Source organism: Hydra vulgaris, chromosome 12 (assembly GCF_038396675.1).
Source record: "Hydra vulgaris chromosome 12, alternate assembly HydraT2T_AEP".
Classification (NCBI taxonomy): Eukaryota; Metazoa; Cnidaria; class Hydrozoa; order Anthoathecata; family Hydridae; genus Hydra; species Hydra vulgaris.
The window spans coordinates 32871256-32885647 of record NC_088931.1 but is presented as its reverse complement, the minus strand read 5'-3'; positions in this window follow the sequence as shown (position 1 = coordinate 32885647).

The following is a 14392-nucleotide window of genomic DNA, read 5'->3' as shown; positions in this document are numbered from 1 at the left end:
GGAAAACGTGAATATGGGAGAGAGTTACAAAGGGTTGAAGTGCGGGGAAAAAAACAACATACTTGCCTAATTACTAATTACTAGTATGTTTTATTTAAATGCAGTATATCACTGTTGAAAGAACTTTTATCTCTAGTTCCATCTAAAACTAATTAAATTAATTATTACAATATTATTATTATTATTATTATTTTTATTATTATTATTATTGTAGTAAATATTATTATTAAATAATAACTAAATTCAGGAACTAATAATAATAACACTCTTACGAATAAGAGCTTTGGTGACAGTATTTCTAAAAGTAACTTTAATTATACAAAATAAAACCTCTTTTTCTAAAAAGTCTCTAAGTACTTTTTTAATTTGTCTAACTTAAAAAGGTCTGCAATCTTTTATAAGCTATTTTGTCTGATGAAATTTCACATTATTCAAAGCGGACAACTTACTCCAAATTAGGACAATCTCCTCCGGAGTAAAAAGTCTTATCGAACAGTTTACTCCGACGGACAGTTTTCTCCGTGACAGTACATTTTTACAAATTTTTCTTACCACTTTGTAGCAAGTGATGCAATTGTACTCTAAATCATAAATGATCGGTTAAAAAACAGATTAAACCTATCACTATTTTTTAAAATAACAATTGTGACAGTTGCTACAAACCTTCCGCAAAAAAATCCAAAAATGCTTCAAATAAGATAAAGAATGTTTTTAAATAGCCAATCAATTTTGTAGAAAGTTTAGAACAGATGCATTAGTTGCTCCAAATCGTTCAAAATTTACAAAATTCTGATGATGGCAACTAAACGCGATATTATATAAATTATTTTAAATTTATTAAAACCGTCCATACTCATTTTCTTATAATAATTTTCAATAGATAGATAACTTAAAATGTTTATTATATTAAATAATTATTTTTAATATATCATAGCAAAACTTGTTATAACTTATCACTATTAAAAGCGAATTCGATATTCAACCACTTATTATATTCGGGTCAGGATTTTATACGAAAATGCGAAACCTGGATTTGCTTACTGGAATTTAGTTTCAACCAATTTTGATATGCCACCTGATATCTAAATTTAAATTTAAAATATATTTACTTCATTTAAGAAAAGAAAAGTTAAAAATATTTGTTTACATATTTAATCCGCTATTTGTAAAAAGGGCAAGTTTAGACATCTAGTCTATATAATATCAAGTTGGATCAAGTTTAGACATTTATATAACTAGTCTATATAATATCAATAGTCTATATAATATCATCTAGTCTATATAATATCAAGTTGGATCAAGTTTAGACATCTAGTCTATATAATATATCATTGATAATATATCGTTGCCTGATATATTACGCATTTCGCTCGTAATTTTTGTTGTAAACTTTGCTAGTAAATTTGAGTTTTAAAACAAAAATGAATTTTTTAGTCTGAAATGCAATTAAGTCTAGATATTTGCCAAATATTTGCAAATATAAATATCAGTTAATTGAAGAGTTGAAAATTTTAAATAGCAATTATCCAGTGCAGCCATATAGTCAGTCATGAAAATTTTGAAATGGATTGTTTTATCCCGAAGCAAGAAGACAGTAAAGATTATGTTGCTTTAAGGTAAAACCCTATTATTAAAGTTAATGGTGTTATATTTTCCAGTTAGAAAATAATATAAACAGATCTTGTTTTATATACTTTCTTTTATTTATTTTTACTTATCCTTTACACTTTATTAGTCCTAAAACTGAAACAAATAAAAAACAATTCTCTGATATTTCTTTTACAGAAAAAGTTAATTCCGCAAAACATGTCAAAATCCAATCTAAAATTAATTTTAAAAAAGATAATGTTTTATAGAGTTGCTTTTTAAACTTTCTGTAGATTATAAAATATTTGAGTGATTAGATTCTAACTCAGTTAATATTCCTTTATATAATGACTCAAATTCTTTAGATGTTTCAGCATATCTAACCCATGGTAAACTTTTAACCGCTGGGAAAGACAATGCAATTTTGTTAGATATTGTAAACAAAGTATTTCGTCCTAATTCTATATTTATTTTTCCAATATTTATTAATACAAAAAGATTATTTAAAATTGAATGGCTCAGCCACTTTTTTTGGTTAGCTTATTCTCTCAAAGAAGATGGAGCTTACTGTTTTCCTTGTACTTTGCTAGGTGCTAGTATTCCAAATAAGTCTGGAATACTAAATTTAGTTTTCAAGCCTCATCAAGAATGGGGTAATGCTGTTCATGATTTTAAAAAACATGAGAAAAGTTATGTTTTACGTAAAAGGTCGTTCACGCTGCAACTCCAAAAGTAATGTTATTGAGGTTAATTTAAATAACTCTGGTTTAAAACTTTTTTCTGATAACTGAAAAAAATTAGTTCCAATAATTAAAAAAATAATATTTCTTGGCAGAAATGGTCTAGCATTTTGCGGACATTGTGCTGATATCAAGTATCATCCTGATATTGGGGAATCTTCTACACAAAAGGTTGGAAGAGTCCAAAAAATGCAACCTTTATATCAAAAATTCCCAAAACCAACTTCTTGACGTGGGAAAACAATTGAGGTAGTTTTAATAAAAAATATTAGGCATTCAATTTTTTTTTTCAATTCTTTGTGATGAAGCAAGTAACTGTTCAAATACTGAACAAATGTCACTTGTTTTAAGATATGTAAATACAAATAGTGAGATTTGCAAGGATTTCTTAAGATTTATTGATTGCAAGATTAGTACATCTGGTCTTAGTCTATCTCTAAATTTACTTAATACACTTCAAGAGACTTTTTGGAGTTGATATGCAAATTTGTAGAGGCTAAGGGTATGATGGTGCAGGATTCATGGTAGGTGAATATAAAGGAGTTGCTTCTTGAATAAAAGCTCTTAATCATAATACTTTTTTTGTTTAGTGTGCAAGCCATAGACTTTGTTAAGTTGTAGCAGCTACATTTTGTCAGCTATATTTTGTCAGCTGCAGCAGCCATAATTTGTCAGGTCAGGTTATCCTGCTACTGGTAACATGTAACCCAGTACAATCTGTATCATGTCCTGCTGCCTTGTAGGATACACCTTTTTAGGCAAAGACTAAGAGATCACAACTCCGACTTAAAACATCCCTACCTTGGAGCTCTTGGTTGAGTAAAGGTTAGAGATGGTGTCTCGATAAAAATACTCATCTTGGACAGATGTTAAATGCATCCGGCTACTGTCTTGTAGAAGGCCTCCGAAGCAAATACTTAAGGAGTAAACAGATTCTATCTGTTAACCAACCTCGCACCCCTTCTTCATCTATTAGGCTGGCGCAAATGTATTTTTACTACATTGTTTCCAGTTTAGAATGTTGAATGCTGGATCTTCTTGACTCAATGCATGGATTTTGCTTTTGTCTTTGTTTTTATGACTAGGCAACTCACTCTATTATCTCCTAATGAGGGTACAGCTCTAAAACTCAGTTTTATGGTTCTGAGGCCGGCTGGTATTCAGGTTCTTCGAACTCTGTGGTAGTTCTCAGAGAAGCTGATTCTATCAACAGCTGAAAAATATTAAAGTATTAACAGTGCCATGTTGCGCATGGATGGTGTCCCTGTTTGTACTTTTGGTGTGCATTGCTGAGGCCATATTTGGAGCCCTTTGTTACGGTTTAGGGTTGATTAATAGTAACGAGGCAATTGTTTGGGCTATTAAACAGTGTACTGAGTACTATCTATGCTTTAAGTCAAGTTCTTGAACAAATTTAAAAGTGAATAAAGTACCAAAAACTATAAAACACAAAAACCATCATCATCACCAAGTTTTCTAAATTCACTAATATCCGTGGTCTTCAAAGTAACTTTTCTTTTGTTGAGTCTTATCTCTTGCAAAGTTCACCAGACCTACTTGCTCTTTGTGAGACTAATTTGAGTTCAGCTGTCTCCTCTTGTGATCTTAGTGTTGATGGTTATCTTCCTTTAATTCATAAAGACTATAATAGTAACATGCTTGGCCTGGGTATTTACATTCTTAAGAATTCACCCATTAGTTGTGAAACTAGGTTTGAATCCACAGACTATTCTTCTATGTGCTTTCATTTAGCACCACTTCACTCTATCGTCTTTCTCTTTGTTCTACATTGCTCTCCTTCATCTCAAGACTGCACTCTTTTTTGATGTTATTTCTGATTATATTGGCCAAGCCCTCTCTCTTTATCCATCAGCTAATATTGTTGTTGTTCGTGACTTTAATGCTCATCACTCTGAATGGCTTGGCTCTAGTATTAGTGAAGGTATTAAAGGCATGACAGACAACAACTTTTGCCTTTCTCAATCCCTAACTCAAATAGTCAACTTTTCAACTCGCTTTCAAGACAACCTGAATCATTTACTTTCTCTACTCAACTTATGTCTTGTTTCTGATCCTAGTCAGTGCTCAGTTTCTCCACATTCACCCTTGGGTACTTCTGATCACAGTTTGATCTCTCTAAAACTATTATCTCACTCTTCTTCATTATCTAAATCCCCCTGTCATTGTACCTCTTACAACTTCCTTAAAGCTGAATGGAACTCTTTCCGTGAATTTCTTCGTGATAGCCTTTGGGTAGAAATCTTTCGTCTTCCTGTTGACAAATTTGCTTCTTACATAACTTCGAGGATTCAGGCTAGCATGGAATCTTTTGTTCCCTCTCGACGATTCCAGGTCAAGCCTCACTCTTCTCCATGGTTTTCCTCACATTGTGCTATTATAATTGCCAATCGAAACCATTACTTCCATATCTATCAGCAAAACAATTCTCCAGAAAACAGACGTCTATTTATTACTGCTAGAAACCATTGTAAAAAGGTTTTGTCTAATGCCAAAGCCCGCTATTCTCAGGTCATGAAATCTCGTATCTCATCACGAAAATTAGGCTCTCACGACATCTGGAGAACCTTTAATAGTATTAATAATAAGGGCAAATCTTTAATATCATCTCTCTTATATGGTTCAGACTTTGTCACCTCACCTAAAAACAAAGCTGAATTATTTGCTATGAACTTTTCATCAATATCATTTCTTGAATCCACTAGTTTCGTTTTACCTGATATTGCCAACAAACAGGTTGATCCATTGCTTGACACTCGTATCACTCCAGCTTCTGTATCTAAAGTGATTTCTACAGCTTGTGGCTCGGACAACATACCTGTTATAGTCTTGCAGAAGTGTTCTCCGGAGCTGTCGTCTTTACTTTCAAAACTATTTAACAAGTGCTTATCAGAGCCTTGTTTTCCAGCCTGCTGGAAAGCGGCATCTGTTATCCCTATTTTCAAAAGTTCTGGAGAGTAATCCGATTCGTCTCACTACCGTCCCATTAGTCTTCTTCCTATCATAAGCAAGGTTTTTGAATCTTTAATTAACAAAGACTTAATTTCTCATCTTGAATCTAATAACTTACTTTCAGATCACCAATATGGATTTCGATCTTCTTGTTCAGCTAATTTGCTAACAGTAATAACCGATAGGTTTTATCGTGCATTAGATAATAGTGGAGAGGTTAAGGTCATTGCTCTTGACATTTCAAAAGCTTTTGATAAAGTTTGGCATGCTGGTCTTCTCCATAAACTTTCTTCTTACGGTGTATCTGGTAACATCTTTAAGATTATTGAATCCTTCCTTTCCAATCGTAGAATAAAAGTTGTCCTCAATGGACAGCACTCTTCTTCTTATTCTGTATCTTCAGTTGTTCCTTAAGTTCTATCCTTGGCCCTATACTTTTTAATTTACATTAAACTTACATTGAGCTTGAAAAGGATCTTACTTCTGCTACAGCATGGGGCTCGCAGTGGCTGGTGAACTTTAATACAGATAAAACTCAATTTTTTTCAGTCAATCGTTATCGCAATAAGTTAGATCTTCCTATATTTATGAACGGTAATGTACTTGATGAGTCATCCACTCTTCATCTTTTAGGGTTAACTCTAGCTTCCAATCTTTCCTGAAAACCATATATCAAATCAGTTGCAAAATTAGCATCTGCTAAGGTTGCATCTGTTTGTCAAGCTCGACACTTACCTAACTTCGGATTCTATTCTTTATGTCTATAAATCTCAAATCCGGTCTTGTATGGAATACTGTTGCCATTCTTGGGCGGATCTTCTAATGATGCGCTTTCTCTTTTGGACAAGGTGCAAAAACGCATTGTAAACATAGTTGGACCTGCTCTTGCAGCCAACCTCCAACCATTATCACATCGTCGTAATGTTGCTTCTCTTTCTTTTTTCTACAAATACTATAATGAGCACTGCTTGAAAGAGGTAGTCTCTCTTGTGCCATCTACTAAAATTCATTCTCATGTTACTTATCATTCCATTAAGTCTCATCCTTTTTCTGTAACTGTTCCTAAGTACTCCAAAAACTCTTATTCGTCTAGTTTTTTTTCTCGAACATCAGCTCTTTGGAATTCGTTTCTTTCATCTTGTTTTCCTGATTCATATAATTTGCAATCCTTTAAGTCGTCTGTCAATTGTTATCTTGCTCTACAATCTTCATCTTTTCTCTTCTAGTAACTTCCAACTCTAATTAGTGGTTGCTTGCAGCCTTGTTGGAAGCGAAGATGTTTAAAAAAAAAACAACAATAACATTCCAAATTCAAAAAGTTAAAAATCTTTTCCAATTAAAAGAAGTTTCCAATTTTTCTAACTTATCTCCTAATCATAGTAACTCTCCTAAAAAATATTTAAGCTTAGATCAGGAAAAATAATAGATACTTTTCGAACAAGATGGATTTAAAAGAATAGAGATCTGATGTTTTTTTTGATAATTTTGTAATTGTTATTCATGCTACAGAGGAAATGGGATAAAATGAATCAAAGAAATACAACAGTGAAAGTGCTTCTAAATCCTCTTCTTTTATAAGATTATTAACAAATTTCTCATTTATTGTAAGTTTTGTCATAACAAAACAGTTAATGGATTTTTTTAATGCAATCATTGTAATACTTCAACTAAATCTTTTGACTTATCCGCACATTGTTTTGAAATAACTAATCTAAAAAATCTTTTTTTAGAAACAAATAAAAAAGTTGATTTACATCTTAGTGAAACTATTGCTTTTAATTTAGCTTTTTGTTTTAGTCTTGATATCCAAGAAGTGAGACATAGATTGTGTAATTTCCAGGTATACCGGGATAATTATCCAACAAATACAGTTTGTGACTATTTTAAACTTTTTCATTAATTGAACTTCTTATTAATGAGCTAGATAAGGCATGAGAGGTTTTCCAAATATAAGAAAAGCGTTAATATGTTAGGAACAATTCCAATAACAACTTGTGAATGTGAAAGAAATATTTAAGTTATTTATATATATATATATATATATATATATATATATATATATATATATATATATATATATATATATATATATATATATACATATATATATATATAAAGAGAGAGAGATTATTAGCCTATATTTATTTTATATTTATTGAACTTCAATAAAAAAATATAACAAAAATTAATTGAAAAAAAAAATTCTTATCAAGAAAAGAAAAGAATCCAGAAATGCAGGATTAACCTTTATAATTATAATATTACTTAATTAATTTAACATTACTTTACATTAATAAATAATCTAATATTACTTTACATTAATAAACAATCTAATATTACTTTACATTAATAAACAATCTAATATTACTTCACATTAAGTGCCTATCAAAAAAAGGTAAGAATCCAGAAATGGAGGGCTAACCTTGGGCAAAATGATAGTATACAGATAAAGTGCAAAGCCCTTGATGCTGAACTACAACCTTTATTATCACTTATTTCTATATAATGACTTCACAAAATTACAATAACATAAATATAATCTTTTTAAGATCTCCATCTTGAAGTATACTCTCACTTCTTCTCGTTCTTCTATAAATGAAATGTTTTGTTGTTTGTATTGTAGAATCTTTAAATATTTACTCCATAATTCTATAGGACGTCTTTCTTTATTTGGGTATGTCTTCAGATTCGCCTCTTGATAATAGCTTCTTAGTTGTATCGGCGCAATAGTTGTTATTTTCTTTTCTGGCAAAAGCGATTTGTTCTGGGAATATTCCACATCTTCCTCTTCTTTAATTGGAACCGGATCATGGCGATACTTATCACAGGCCTTCCCATCGCGAATCCGTATTTTTGATTGGGGGCGGACAATCTTACGGAAAGATATATTTTAGTTCAGTTTTTTAAAAGTTTGATTTGTGAGTTGTTGATTTTTACAACAAATGGTTAAAAAGTGCCGTGTTCCTAGATGCAAAGAAAACTATGACGCTAAAAATAAAGTACGAGTTTATAGGCTTCCTTCCAATGAAGAAGAAAGAAATCGTTGAATAAATTCAATTCCGAGAAGTAACTTTCCAAATAAATCAGATACTGTTTTATTAACAACTATTGTCAATGAGAAAGTAAAACCATTTGAACCTCCTTCAATTTTTCCAAACATTCCGCCTTGTGTGGAACCAACTCAACCTTTAAAACCAAGGTCCACTACTAAAGTGGTGTCTTCTACTAGAACTGAAAAGTGTGATGAGTTGTCGCAACATTTGAAAAACGATTTGATTTCATTCATTTTTTATGTAAAGATATTAAAAATCGTAAATTTTTTTGTCCTGTAACAACTTTTGTTAAAAGTAATGTTTTGCACATCCAATCAAATTCCTTTTATGTTAACTGTATACCTATGTTTGCTGTTCATATCTCAAGCAATTTTAAATTTGAAAGTTTTTATGCTGGTGTTCGTTGTTTTATTTCTTCACTATCAAAAAATCGTATTACATATCTTGATCGCTGGTCAAGAGTTGAAGAAACAATTCGCTTCCTAAACAGCATTGAAATTGATCATCAAAAGTTGATATTACAATATTTTATTGCATCTATGAGTGCATCAGAAGAAGGTAAAAAAATTTATAATGTAGAAACTATAATCAGATTGTTCAAATTTAGAAGAGAATCATAGTAATTGTATACTTTTGGTGGATCTAGCTTTTTTTAAATTATTTGAGAGAGTTGAAGGAAAACCGTAGTTAACAAAATGTGGAGTTTTTCTACTTTTTAGTTATGTTTATCTACTAAAAAATATTAGGAATAACTGGGTTACAGAAAAAAAAATGCTGGAATTAAAATTTGAAAATGACCAAGGTTTGACTGCAAAGTTGAGTGACCTTAAATGTATTTTTGATTTTGAGAAAGATCAGCTAATTAAGTTATCAAGATTAAATTTTGTAGCTATACATCCAAACCCATTAAAAGACAAAAAGTATCACATTGTTTAAGAGTATTTTGCGATGAAACTATAGCTGCTCTTAAAACTTATTCAAAAGTTATCCACCCTTATGTATACATAATTTTCACATAGACTTTTTCTAAAAAAAATAAATGGTTTTATATATAAAATATTTTATTATTTTTTTTAGAAAAAGTTACTAAATTTTTAAAAATTGTAAGTGTGAAAAAAATTTTTGGTGATATTTGATTTTTAGATTCTCGTAAGAGAGTTATTTCTGAAGAATTAGACATAAATTTGCAGTACTTACTTGATTTTGGAGATATGGCATTTAAAATGAGTGATAAACAAAGTCATAAAATGAATTTGAGGGCCTAATGTTTTAAAAGAACAGAACAATAATAAATTAGTAAAAACATTTATCTAATATTATCTTTGACTGGCTGTTTCTTCATCTGTTGATTCATATATATAAAATCTTCATCTTCCTGATGATCTTATAGAAGGAGAAACAGTCTGTCGAAGAAAATATTAGATAAGTGTTTTTACTAATTTATATATATATATATATATATATATATATATATATATATATATATATATATATATATATATATATATATATATATATATATATATATATATATATATATATATATATATATATATATATATAGATATATATAGATATATATAGATATATATATTATAATATAATTATAGTGATAATTTAAATACTTTCTCACCTGTAATGAACCAATGTCATAAAACCGAGATACAATTGACAGTTGTTGTACTTGTGAAATGTATTTATATAGTATAACATAATGATTCATTAGTGATTCACTCATGAATTGATTAAATTGACAAAAATTCTGTCACTTTTTACCGCATATTATGCAAAATGATAATGGCGATTTATTTTTTTATTTCAAGTTTGCTTTCAAGACTGGTCTGTATCAAGCTTAAAAAAACGACTTGAAATCAGATTTTTTAAGAACGAATTAATTTCAAGTTTGTTTCTTGCATAACACTTTAGTCAGACTTCAGATTTGAAGTATAACTTGAAATTTCAAGTTCGCTTCAAACATAATTGGTGTTTGCTTGCAGCCTTTAAAAGTTTAATTTTTTTTTTAATAAAAATTTTAACAAGAAAATTGAATAATAAAAACCTTGAGTTCAACATATATTCTTCGCTGATAACCACATAGCATATACGCTATTTGAATGTTAATCAGCTGTTACGTCGTAGTTAAAGGCTTAGACTAAATAGAAGGTAACATGACCATGTTCATTTTAATCCAGTGTTTTTTAATAAATTACCAAGTTTTAATAAAAATTCAAAAAACGAATTTATTATTTTAGTAACACTTTTTAACTTATTTTTGCAAGTTAATAATTTAAAGTATAAAGCTGAGAAATATTATTTCAAAATATATAGTTAACTTGCTTTATTTAAAAGATTTTGCCTTCTCAAATACTCTGCACTATTGGTTGCAAATTTCTTTTTTCCGATTGCGCCTTTAAATCAACGCCTTTTAAGTTTTTCAAGTTTGACTTTCTCAAGCGCGATCTTGAAATTTTTAAGCTTCGTTTACGCCTTTACTCAAGTTTTTTTTTGAAGTCTAACCTGAAAAAGTCAGACTTCAAAGTTCAAGTTGAACTCCACTCAAGTTGGTTTTTGCATTCCACCCTTAAGCTATAGAGGTTTATAATGGAAAAAAATGTAAATACTAAACCTATACCATATAGAAGTTTCAAGAGATCGAAAACATGCGCTATCATTGATTGTAAAAATAACGAGTACAGTTTTTGTGGACAGATGATTTATGTATGATACAAAATGTTAAACGAAGCTCTAACTTGTGAAACTGCTAACTATCATATGAGTAAACATTTGTTATCCATTATCAACACACACACACAGTTATATAATAATATAAGAACAACCACAGCTCAGAGAAAAATGGAGAAAACTAATTAACCGTTTAACTCTTACATTATCGCATTATAGTAAATTATTTACCATAAAATATTTAATGAGAGTATGTTCAGATGATTTTCCTGACAGAGTTCTATCGTTTAAAAATCGATATTCTTCTTTAAACTTAGGCTACAATGCTCAAAGAATTATATTAATAAATGTTAACAATACAACTTTTTCAAACAATAATCCTTTAGATTGTGTTGAATTTAATTTTAAACTTTGTTTTATAATATAGCATCAAAAATTAAAAAAGAAATTTCATAACGTAAAAATAGAACTTCAGCACGAAATTGAAAGAAAAAAAAAACGATTTTATGAAAAATTAACTTCGACCACATCAATTATTACTATGAAACCAGACAAATTTGTATATAAACATAATCCAAACAAATCGTGTTATTGCAATTTACTTGTATACAAACATTTATTTTAAAAAAGATAGATCTTGCAACTTTTATACTGGCCTTACATCAGTCAGTGTGTTAAAGAAGATAAAATGATGTTAAAAAAACATCTACTGCTGTTTTTTGAAATTTAAAAAAATCCTAAACTATTTGGACCAAAATAAAAGTTATGCAGCAAAGATGAATTTTTTATGATGCTAAGATTTGGATTATTGACAACTGATCTTGCTGACAGGTTTAATATACCTTTAGGATTAGTCAGTGCAATAGTTTCTAGCTTCTAGCTCACTTTTAAAGCACATGGGTTTTGTTCCAAGTAAAGATGTTGTAAGACAGACAATGCCAAACAGATTTAAGAAACTAAATTATTCAGACTTGCGCTAAATTTTAGATATAACAAAGTTTTTATTGAAACACCTAAAAATTTAGACTTACAGAAACTAACATGGGGTGAATGCAAACATCAAAACAATATAAAAACATTAGTATCGGTAGCTCCAAATTCATCAATAATTTCTTAAAATAATTTCTAAAACTTACAGAGGCTAAATTTCAAATAAAGAAATTACAAATCATAACAACTATTTAGATTGCATTCCAAAATACTCTTGTGTAATTTATGATAAGAGCCTTTAGTATTTTTTTGTATTAATGCTGAATGTTCTGAAGGTTTCATCTACCACACAGTTTCTCCTGGTTGGAAAGATGCGCTCGAATGAATTGACAAATGACAATGACAAATGAAGTACTAAAAAAAATTAAAGAAATTGCTAATTTTAGGATATTGGTTGAACTAGTTATTAGACCAATGACATTTCAGATTTCGTAAACAGATTTTACCCTTACAATGTTATATCTATTTGATGATATTATTATTTGCTTAGTTTTGAGTAATCTAAGAAAACCAATATGTTTAGACTGACTTTACATCATAAAATATCTGTTTTTACATTGATAGATTTTTAAAAAAACAAACAAAAAAAACCCACTTGAAATATATTAATAAAACAACTCAATAATTATTTGTAAGACTTTAGAGTTTAAACAAAATGATAAATACAAAATATGCCAACTTAGCTTATGTTAATTTAACATAAATTTCGTCCGCTGTCTGCATTTTTTTTATTAACATTATTTTTAACGTACGAATCACTTAAGAAATAATATACATATTTTAAATATGAAATACTATGATGATTTGAACCTATATTTTATAATTATATATATTATATAATTTAGTTTATGTCAGTTTAACTAAAACTTCCGTCAACTTAGTTGAATTAGATTGAAAATTGATTTCAAATAAATTTCAACAAGTTATTTAAAATATACCTGTACAAAATTCCATTTAACAATTGTAAAATTTTCTGAAATAATTATCCTTACAAAGAAGGTTACAATACTCGTGATATTTCAAAAAAATTCCAAAAAGTACTGTTCAAGTACCCGTCAAACGTTGGAAAGAAACTGGCGTGAAGATAAGACAATTATCTTCACGTCAGTTTCAAAACGGCGTCTCAGAGAAACAAGGATTTTAGTTGAGTTGCAATGAAATAATGATATATAGTGAAATAAAGCAGGTGAAAATAATCTACTGGTGCCCATGCGTGCTGATGATCTTTTTCCCCACAAAGTCATACCAGATTGAGAGATCAAAGCTAAAATCAAGCTTTTTAAGAACCTAGATCTAGAACTAATTTTAATCACAGAAATCTTGACGTTTTGTCTAATTTCTTTTTTTTCTTTTCAACCTTTAGTTTATCAAATGCTGTAATTCATGCGTACGACGGACAATTCCTAGATATTGCCCGAGTATTTTAAGAGGATTCCCACAAATAGAAGATTCCCGCAAACCTAACTCAACGCATATTATTGATTAATTTTACAAAAACGCGACAAATAATAAACTAACTGTTAAAAATATTAACTAATTAGTTTTCAATAAAATTAAAAAGAGTTAAATGCATAAGTGCTTCTGGTGTATTACGTTCATTTGAATTTGTCTAGTTTTGCATATATAAGGTGCTCTTAAACACCTTGAGTTTACATTTCATACAGAATTATAACAAAAACTTCGAGTATTCAAACTTGAATGCTCGATTTCGAAATGAAAATTTCAATGAAAGTATGAAAGTTTCACCGACACACATTACGTTTGAAAGTTTTAAGATTTATCAGCTATAATAAAGTTTTGAAGAGGCTTTAAAGTATTTATGAAAATAGAGCCTACGGACCTGATAAGCTTCACTCTGCCTTGCTTTAACATCCATCAAAAGCGTTTGCACTTCCCTTAACACGAATCTTTAAAGAAGTATTAGATTCGAGTCAACTTCCAATTCAATTGAAACCTGCAAATGTAACTTCTCTATTTTAAAAGAGTACTAAAGCAATGCAATAAATTGTTGACCTGCGTTTCATACTTCAGTAGTCTTGCAGGTAGTAGGAAGGTAAATAAAGTTGAAACTTATTTTTGCTAAAAAAAAAAATTATCATTAGAACATTATCATACACTGGTAATCAAAAAGTCAAACCATACACTAATATTCAATCGGTAGCAGTCGATTTTATGACATTAGGCATTGAATAAAAAATTGCAAAGGCTTTTGACACATTTGCTCATAAACAATTGTTTGTAATTGTTTACAAATCTTTTCTTAGATTAGGAGCCAGAAAATTGTTAAGTATTTTAACTAGTGTACCTCAGTTATTAGACTTTCCATATTTGTTGTTTATGTAAATTGTTTGCCTGACTAATGGTCCAAAT